This window comes from Musa acuminata, unplaced genomic scaffold (assembly GCF_036884655.1).
Source record: "Musa acuminata AAA Group cultivar baxijiao unplaced genomic scaffold, Cavendish_Baxijiao_AAA HiC_scaffold_44, whole genome shotgun sequence".
Lineage (NCBI taxonomy): Eukaryota > Viridiplantae > Streptophyta > Magnoliopsida > Zingiberales > Musaceae > Musa > Musa acuminata.
The window spans coordinates 67,501-77,500 of NW_027020326.1; the positions used below are offsets into that span (position 1 = coordinate 67,501).

General features: G+C 48.3%; 1 long non-coding RNA gene across 1 annotated transcript in view; it reads right to left on the minus strand.

Moving 5' to 3' along the window:
- Positions 1-5,377, minus strand: part of LOC135653919 (uncharacterized) — a 7,815-nt gene extending 2,438 nt beyond the window's left edge. Inside the window, exon 1 of the long non-coding RNA XR_010502662.1 lies at positions 1-5,377. This exon is cut by the window's left edge and continues 190 nt beyond it. This is a non-coding gene — a long non-coding RNA (uncharacterized LOC135653919).
- Between the last annotated feature and the right edge of the window lie 4,623 nt (positions 5,378-10,000).

Genomic DNA, 10,000 nt, shown 5'->3' on the forward strand with positions numbered 1-10,000 from the left:
ACACAGCTGCCACAGCCGCCGTCGCTGCCGCTGCCACAATCGCAGCCACGACCGCAACTGCGGTCACAACCGCAGCCCCCTTCCACTGCACTATTTCCTTCTTCCCTTCTCTCGTTCCTACTCTTTCTCTTTCCCAAAAGCAGCTACTGCAGCTACTGCAGCCACCACCGCTGCCGCAGCTACCGCAGCCAACGTCGCAGCCGCAGCCGGAGTCGCAGCCACGGCCGCAGCCACCACACTCGCAGCCTCTTCTTCCTCCCCTGCTCATCTTCCTCTCCTTCTTCTCTTCCAACTGCAGCTGCCATCGCCGCAGCCGTAGCCCCTTCTCTTCTTCCTCTCCTTCCCTTCTTCCTTTCTCTTCTTCTTCCTTTCCTTCTCTTCTTTCCCAGCTGCATGCTGCAGTCGCAGCCTCAGCCACGGCCACAGCCTTTTCTTCCTCCCCTGCTCATCTTCCTCTCCTTCTTCTCTTCCAACTGCAGCTGCCATCGCCGCAGCCGCAGCCCCTTCTCTTCTTCCTCTCCTTCCCTTCTTCCTTTCTCTTCTTCTTCCTTTCCTTCTCTTCTTTCCCAGCTGCATGCTGCAGTCGCAGCCTCAGCCACGGCCACAGCCTTTTCTTCCTTTCTTCTTCTTCTCTTCTTCTCCTTCCTTCCCTTCTTCTCCCCGACGTCACCCACACCCTCTCCTCTGTTTCGTCTGCAGGAAACAGAGGTATCACAACCTCTTCCCCTGCTTCCTCTTCCTCTTCTTCTTCTTCTCCTCTTCGAACGCCCCACACCTCTCCTCTGTTTCCACCTGCAGGAAACAGAGGTGCTGCAGCCCTAGCTGCTGCCACCTCTCGCTCCTCTCCCTCTTCCCTCTCTTTTCCCTCTTCTTCTCCTCTTCCCTCTCTTTTCCCTCTTCTTCTCCTCTTCCCTTTTCCTCCCCAACCCCACACACCTCCTCGCTGCAGCCTTGCCGCAGCTATCCTCTTCTCTTCTTCTTCTTCTTCTTCTTCTCTTCTCCCTCTTCTTCCTCTCTTCTTCTCCCCACGCCCCACAGCTTCTCGCTGCAGCCCTCGCTGCAGCCACCTCCTCTTCTTCTACCACTCTCCTTCTTGTCCTCACGCCCCACCGCTCTCTCTGTTTCTGGAAGAAACAGAGTGCGTGGGAGGCGGTGGGATAATACCGAATTTTCGGTTTTCCCTTTTTTTTTCTTTTTTGCAACTTAGCAGTTTAGTCCTTGTAATTTCTATATTTACATATAGGTCCTCCAATTTACATATAAATCTTTATTAATAATTTTTAAAAGCGAGGGATATTACACTCTCCCCCCCTTAAAAGAAAATTTAGTCCTCTAAATTGATCATAGCTCAATCGATGAAAAGATGAGGATTATGATATCTCTATTTCCTCCTCCTACTCTTAAATAGTTTCATCAATACAATACAATTACATAATTATCCACGAGGGACCGAAATATTCTCCTCCTTGATCCTCAATAGACGGTAACCCGACCTTCAAGCAATTTTTCTAAAAATACTTGCGCACCCTACAGTTAATCAAGCAAGTCGTTACTTCAGGAAATACTCATTTTTTATTGTCACCTGATTCAATTGTCTATAATCATTACAAAGCCTCAATGTTCCATACATCTTTTTAACTAACACCAGAGCACCCCATGATGAAATATTAAGCCAAATAAAATCCTCATTTAATAATCCTTGTAGTTGCTTTTCCAATTCCACTTACTCAAATGATATCTTTCTGTAGAGAGGCTTAGATATTGGGATTGTCCAAAGGACCAAATCAAAAGCAAGATCACATTTGGAGATAATCCAAGCAAGTCATCCTGGGATACATTAGGCAAAGAGATAAATCATGTCCCAATACTCTCAAAATAAAAGATCGGCTGATCAAATACACAAAAAGTGATCATTGGTTATATACCAATCCATACTGGTATGATAAGAAGATAGCCAATCCATACCAAGTATAATATCATAACTCCAAATCTCTAGGAGAACTAAATCAGCAAAAGTTCAAGTTCTCCAATAAAAATCAGACAAGAGGACCAGATTCAAGTTCGTTATCAAAGAATCTCTAATGATCGTACTTACATATACCACATAATACAGTGGTCTAGGTTGAATACCCAAGTGATAAGCAAAATATTACGAATCAAATCGTAGATTGGACCCATGGTCGAACAAATATTTGCATTCTTTCATAAACATGCATAATACCTTCGACCACTAATTCAGAAGTCTTAGAATCATATTCAGTGATAGCATACACTCTGACATGGGCTGATGATTTAGGAGGCAGTGACTCTTTCTTCTTGTTCAAAGGGCAAACTTTTATTTTATGATCTAACTTTCTACAAGCAAAATAGACTCCAATCACCCGAAAACACAAACTTGTTTCATAATTTAACTTGTAATTCACACATGATTAAGTCTTTGGTGGTGACTTTCCTTTTCAAATCCAAATGTCTTGACCCTCTTGTCATTACTTTCTGATTCATTTCCAATCATATTCTTATTGCTAAACTTATCCTTATTATTCTTGCCACATATCTCCAAAAATTCTTTTCATTGTTGCCAATAATAATCAGCCTCTACTTCCAATATAAGGTAGCAAAAGAAATATTTCGATCATCAGAACAATTTTATACATCGAATATCTTCTCTATTCGCATCATCCATTTTTCTACCACCAATGAAATTAGGTCCACCATGCTTCCGCTGCGCCACTCTGATTCAATATCCTCGATCAATCCTTTCATTCCCCTTAATTAATCAGAAACAAATGAAATAGGAGGACCAATGTCCTCATCATCCCAGATTCCTAAAATACATCAAAGAAAATTTCCACCAATCACTATAGTTCACTAGACCTCAATATATTTTGCATGTCAACATATCAAATATTTCAGTAATCCTCAAACAATGCTCTGATACCACCTCTGTCACGCCCCTCAAAATATTATCCATGATATTAAAACAATTTTCATCACAGACCAATCCATCCAGGATCCAAACTAACGTTTGAGGACACTGAAAAACATTCAATCAAATTCACATCCATAAAACCTGTGCATTTTAAAATCATATATCACATCACTCGATAATTCACATTTATGGCAACCCAAGCCAACTTGACAAACATGAACAACATTTATAAATCCACAAGCTAAATAAATTATACAATCAGAACTCCAACTATTCACCACAAGTTCATATCGTCATAAATTAGACTTAACATTCCGAAATTCCAAATAAGAGAGATCTTCTAACACTTTTACACAGTATATCCATTTCGATTCATCGACAACATTTCATTACATACAAAACATACTTATACAACAATATCATAATAACCACCCAGACTTGCCCATAATTCTGAATAGCTATCCACTGCCTCAGCCCAAATCAACATCTCGAAGAGTGACAAGCTGACCTGAAAGATTTATATAACAACGGAGTGAGCCAAAAACGGCTCAGCAAGTGACAAAGCATATTCAGAACAAAAGGAACGGTTTCAAACGAGTAAGGTATCATAATGCAAGGCAGAATACAAGAATTCTCAAGGATACCATCTCAATAGATACCAAATCATACGTATCATGTCATTCAAAACATATTTGATCCATAACGAATAGAGCATAGAGTAATTGGAACATATCAATGGCAGATAGGACATTTCAGAACATATCAGTTCATAGCAAATGGAGCACAGAGTAATTAGAGCATATCAGTAACAAAGGAAACATATCGGAGCTTATCAATGGTAGATAGGACATTTCAGAACATATCAGTTCATAGCAAATGGAGCCCAGAGTAATTGGAGCATATCAATGGCAGATAAAATGTTCCGGAGCATATCAACAACATATGGAACATTTCGAAACATATCAATAATGAATGAAGCATTTCAGAGCATATCAAACTCATATGTCGTACAGAAGCTCAAACGTCGTCCTTGACGTTGCAATCATATCATACTTATCCAGAGCATGAACAGAAATAACTCACCAAAACTCTGGATGTCATATCAAACATATAGAGGGTGTAGTGGGATCACAGACAGAATGTGATTCATCCATTTCTGAATGACCACCAGACAGAAGTCTCCCACGTCTGGGAGCTCCATCCACCCACGTCTAGGTGAAGTCAGAGGGGGCCGGCAGAGCATCGCAGGCTCTATGCATAACTCCCTTTACCATTTCTGGCAAAGGTTCACATTATCCCACAACACCAGAATACAAGAGGGCAGTTTAAACAATAAGTAGCATAATATCGGAAGCACACGCGGAACAACAAACGTACATGTGCCTTTACGTGTCAAATAGGATGCAAGGGACAAATCTCTCACAAATGTATTCAGATTTGGAAACGAAATGAAAGCAAGAGCATTCAAGGATTCCAAACAATCATATATAGCTCAATTCAAATAAGAAGATTTGATGAATTCAATGTCCAAAGGAATGAAACTGGAATAGGCACATATCAAAAGCAAATGCGAAACAATAGGATATACATGTGCCTATATGAGTCAATACGATATAGCATAAACGTTACACAACAGTTTTCAAGAATGCAATAATTTTAGGGACAAGAGCATAAAAGAATTCAAAGCAGTAATATAAAGCTCAATTGAATAAGAAAGCTAAAGGGTATCAACTTCCAAAGGAATGAAACCAGAATATGAGAAATCGACCAAAGCTCGATTTCTGGCAGAATACAAAAGGCACATTGAACAAATGATTCAAACTATCAATCGTGCTCCAATTTACTCAGAAATAATCATTGGATAATACTTTCAGATAAGACAGGCTTCATATGAATTGAACTGTCCAACAGAGAGAGTTACAAATAATTTGGTAAGCAAGTGTCGTAGAACAAAATCTTTGTTGGCAGAATTCATAATGTCAGATTCAACAGATAACTGGGCAGGTGTTTAGATTCCAAATCTTTCAATCCATATATCAAGGAAAGGTCTACGAGTCTAGTTTCCAATGAAATCAGTTTTGAACAAATCAGAGTTTCCACAAAGACTTATAGGCAGCTCGGTATCAAAAGGTCAGAATCTCAGAAGTTGCACAGATTCGAATCGTTACGTCTAAACAGGAGATATATCAAATGCAAGGCTAGAACAATTCAAAGTTCCTCATATTCAAAGCAAATGTAGAGATAAAAATGGCAACGAGGAACGATCAGGATACTTGCAAGAGAAAAGATTAAAAAGCTTGCAATAGAAAAGGTTAGAACACTTGCAATAAGACATATCAGAGCAATTATAGGAGAGACGATCAGAGAACTTGCAATAAGACATATCAGAGCAATTATAGGAGAAACGAACAGGGAACTTGCAATAGAAAGGATCGAAACAAGTGGGAAACTTGCCTTTCAAATATTTTGATCTGAATATCCAAGGAAGGTGCCAATCCAATCTTTCTACTTTTCCTCCGTGTCCTCTCTCTGTTTCGTTTTGTGCTCCCGTTTTCTTCCTTTCTTCGCAACTACACCACGTGTCGAACATCGAGGCACAGTCACCTGCTCTCTCTTACTCTCATTCCTTCTTTTTCTTTCCCAAACACAGCTGCCACAGCCGCCGTCGCTGCCGCTGCCACAATCGCAGCCACGACCGCAACTGCGGTCACAACCGCAGCCCCCTTCCACTGCACTATTTCCTTCTTCCCTTCTCTCGTTCCTACTCTTTCTCTTTCCCAAAAGCAGCTACTGCAGCTACTGCAGCCACCACCGCTGCCGCAGCTACCGCAGCCAACGTCGCAGCCGCAGCCGGAGTCGCAGCCACGGCCGCAGCCACCACACTCGCAGCCTCTTCTTCCTCCCCTGCTCATCTTCCTCTCCTTCTTCTCTTCCAACTGCAGCTGCCATCGCCGCAGCCGTAGCCCCTTCTCTTCTTCCTCTCCTTCCCTTCTTCCTTTCTCTTCTTCTTCCTTTCCTTCTCTTCTTTCCCAGCTGCATGCTGCAGTCGCAGCCTCAGCCACGGCCACAGCCTTTTCTTCCTCCCCTGCTCATCTTCCTCTCCTTCTTCTCTTCCAACTGCAGCTGCCATCGCCGCAGCCGCAGCCCCTTCTCTTCTTCCTCTCCTTCCCTTCTTCCTTTCTCTTCTTCTTCCTTTCCTTCTCTTCTTTCCCAGCTGCATGCTGCAGTCGCAGCCTCAGCCACGGCCACAGCCTTTTCTTCCTTTCTTCTTCTTCTCTTCTTCTCCTTCCTTCCCTTCTTCTCCCCGACGTCACCCACACCCTCTCCTCTGTTTCGTCTGCAGGAAACAGAGGTATCACAACCTCTTCCCCTGCTTCCTCTTCCTCTTCTTCTTCTTCTCCTCTTCGAACGCCCCACACCTCTCCTCTGTTTCCACCTGCAGGAAACAGAGGTGCTGCAGCCCTAGCTGCTGCCACCTCTCGCTCCTCTCCCTCTTCCCTCTCTTTTCCCTCTTCTTCTCCTCTTCCCTCTCTTTTCCCTCTTCTTCTCCTCTTCCCTTTTCCTCCCCAACCCCACACACCTCCTCGCTGCAGCCTTGCCGCAGCTATCCTCTTCTCTTCTTCTTCTTCTTCTTCTTCTCTTCTCCCTCTTCTTCCTCTCTTCTTCTCCCCACGCCCCACAGCTTCTCGCTGCAGCCCTCGCTGCAGCCACCTCCTCTTCTTCTACCACTCTCCTTCTTGTCCTCACGCCCCACCGCTCTCTCTGTTTCTGGAAGAAACAGAGTGCGTGGGAGGCGGTGGGATAATACCGAATTTTCGGTTTTCCCTTTTTTTTTCTTTTTTGCAACTTAGCAGTTTAGTCCTTGTAATTTCTATATTTACATATAGGTCCTCCAATTTACATATAAATCTTTATTAATAATTTTTAAAAGCGAGGGATATTACAGTATAGCCACGGGTGGCCATCGGGAAGTGAAATTCCGCACGGACGACGGGCCGAATCCTTTGCAGACGACTTAAATACGCGATGGGGCATTGTAAGTGGTAGAGTGGCCTTGCTGCCACGATCCACTGAGATCCAGCCCTGCGTCGCACGGATTCGTCCCCCCCTCCCCCCCAAATTCACTGCCCTCCACGCTGACGAGGTTGAAAGCGACAGTCGAACGCTCGAAATATCCGACGGGATGCATTCAACTTCGGAGTGCCTTTGATTCGATGAGATGTCCAAGTGCAGCAGCGCTCAGCAATGCACGAGCCGCTGCACGTGGCGACCGAGTGCCTGCCTTTGATTCGATGTGGCGCAAGCAATCACGGAGCTGTCACTGCACAGGTCGATGCATTGTTACCACTTCGTTGCTGCTGTGCAGGCGCAAGCACCAACCAACGTGCTGCGGTGCCAGTGGCACGTCTGCAGCACGGGCAGCATCCCCACCGTCATATCATACCGTTGTTGCCTGAACTCACCGTCATATCAGGGGAGCAGCAGCTGCAAGCAACCAATACACCTTGGCCTCGATGCCCTCGCTTGCTTCTTCACCAGCCTCGCAGCTCACCTCACCTCACCTCACCTCACCTCACCTGTATACAGTTGGGTTTGGGTTCAGACAATACAATGACCCCAACCAAGGCTGCTCTTGACCCGTCTGCATACTTCGTTCGACGACAGACCGTCGTGTTTTGGCCTGTTTCGCCCTTTTCGCGTGCTTGATGGGGCCTTCAGATAACAACACAGGGCGAGATGGGGCATTCAGATAACAACACAGGGCAGGTGCTGCCCTGCCCCCACACTTCGCTCGCTGGCTCTCCGCCGCTCGACCAAAGATGGCCAAGTTTTGCCCCGTTTTTGCCCCTTTTGCCCCGTTTTTGCCTCCTTTTGGGCTGTTCTTTGCTAGATTGGGCTTTCGTATAGCATGGACGGTGCTGCTTCTCGCTTCGCTCGCTGTTCGCCGCTCGCCGCTCGCTCGCGCAGCCAAAAATGGCCAGTTTTGGCCCGTTTTTGGGCTGTTTTGGCCTGTTTTTGGTCTGTTCTGGCGTGGCGCGGTGACCGTCGTGAGCGGAGCAAAACGTCAGCCATCTCAGCACCTTGGAACCCCCCGGGTGGCACAGGGCTGGATGGGGCTTTCGTATAGCAGGGACGGTGCTGCCTCACGCTTCGCTCGCTGTTCGCCGCTCGCCGCTCGCTCGCGCAACCTAAAATGGCCAGTTTTGGCCCGTTTTTGGGCTGTTTTGGCCTGTTTTTGGTCCGTTCTTGCGTGGCACGGCGACCGTCGTGAGCGGAGCAAAACGTCAGCCATCTCAGCACCCTGGAACCCCCCGGGTGGCACAGGGCTGGATGGGGCTTTCGTATAGCAGGGACGGTGCTGCCTCTCGCTTCGCTCGCTGTTCGCCGCTCACCGCTCGCTCGCTCAGCCAAAAATGGCCAGTTTTGGCCCGTTTTTGGGCTGTTTTGGCCTGTTTTTGGTCCGTTCTTGCATGGCGCGGTGACCGTCGTGAGCGGAGCAAAACGTCAGCCATCTCAGCACCCTGGAACCCCCCGGGTGGCACAGGGCTGGATGGGGCTTTCGTATAGCAGGGACGGTGCTGCCTCACGCTTCGCTCGCTGTTCGCCGCTCGCCGCTCGCTCGCGCAGCCAAAAATGACCAGTTTTGGCCCGTTTTTGGGCTGTTTTGGCCTGTTTATGGTCCGTTCTTGCGTGGTGCGGTGACCGTCGTGAGCGGAGCAAAACGTCAGCCATCTCAGCACCCTGGAACCCCCCGGGTGGCACAGGGCTGGATGGGGCTTTCGTATATAGCAGGGACGGTGCTGCCTCTCGCTTCGCTCGCTGTCCGCCGCTCGCCGCTCGCTCGCGCAGCCAAAAATGGCCAGTTTTGGCCCGTTTTTGGGCCGTTTTGGCCAGTTTTTGGCCTGTTCTTGCATTGCGCGGTGACCGTCGAGAGCGGAGCAAAACGTCAGCCATCTCAGCACCCTGGAACCCCCCGGGTGGCACAGGGCTGGATGGGGCTTTCGTATAGCAGGGACGGTGCTGCCTCTCGCTTCGCTCGCTGTCCGCCGCTCGCCGCTCGCTCGTGCAGCCAAAAATGGCCAGTTTTGGCCCGTTTTTGGGCCGTTTTGGCCAGTTTTTGGCCTGTTCTTGCATTGCGCGGTGACCGTCGAGAGCGGAGCAAAACGTCAGCCATCTCAGCACCCTGGAACCCCCCGGGTGGCACAGGGCTGGATGGGGCTTTCGTATAGCAGGGACGGTGCTGCCTCTCGCTTCGCTCGCTGTCCGCCGCTCGCCGCTCGCTCGTGCAGCCAAAAATGGCCAGTTTTGGCCCGTTTTTGGGCCGTTTTGGCCAGTTTTTGGCCTGTTCTTGCATTGCGCGGTGACCGTCGAGAGCGGAGCAAAACGTCAGCCATCTCAGCACCCTGGAACCCCCCGGGTGGCACAGGGCTGGATGGGGCTTTCGTATAGCAGGGACGGTGCTGCCTCTCGCTTCGCTCGCTGTCCGCCGCTCGCCGCTCGCTCGTGCAGCCAAAAATGGCCAGTTTTGGCCCGTTTTTGGGCCGTTTTGGCCAGTTTTTGGCCTGTTCTTGCATTGCGCGGTGACCGTCGAGAGCGGAGCAAAACGTCAGCCATCTCAGCACCCTGGAACCCCCCGGGTGGCACAGGGCTGGATGGGGCTTTCGTATAGCAGGGACGGTGCTGCCTCTCGCTTCGCTCGCTGTCCGCCGCTCGCCGCTCGCTCGTGCAGCCAAAAATGGCCAGTTTTGGCCCGTTTTTGGGCCGTTTTGGCCAGTTTTTGGCCTGTTCTTGCATTGCGCGGTGACCGTCGAGAGCGGAGCAAAACGTCAGCCATCTCAGCACCCTGGAACCCCCCGGGTGGCACAGGGCTGGATGGGGCTTTCGTATAGCAGGGACGGTGCTGCCTCTCGCTTCGCTCGCTGTCCGCCGCTCGCCGCTCGCTCGCGCAGCCAAAAATGGCCAGTTTTGGCCCGTTTTTGGGCCGTTTTGGCCAGTTTTTGGCCTGTTCTTGCATTGCGCGGTGACCGTCGAGAGCGGAGCAAAACGTCAGCCATCTCAGCACCCTGGAAC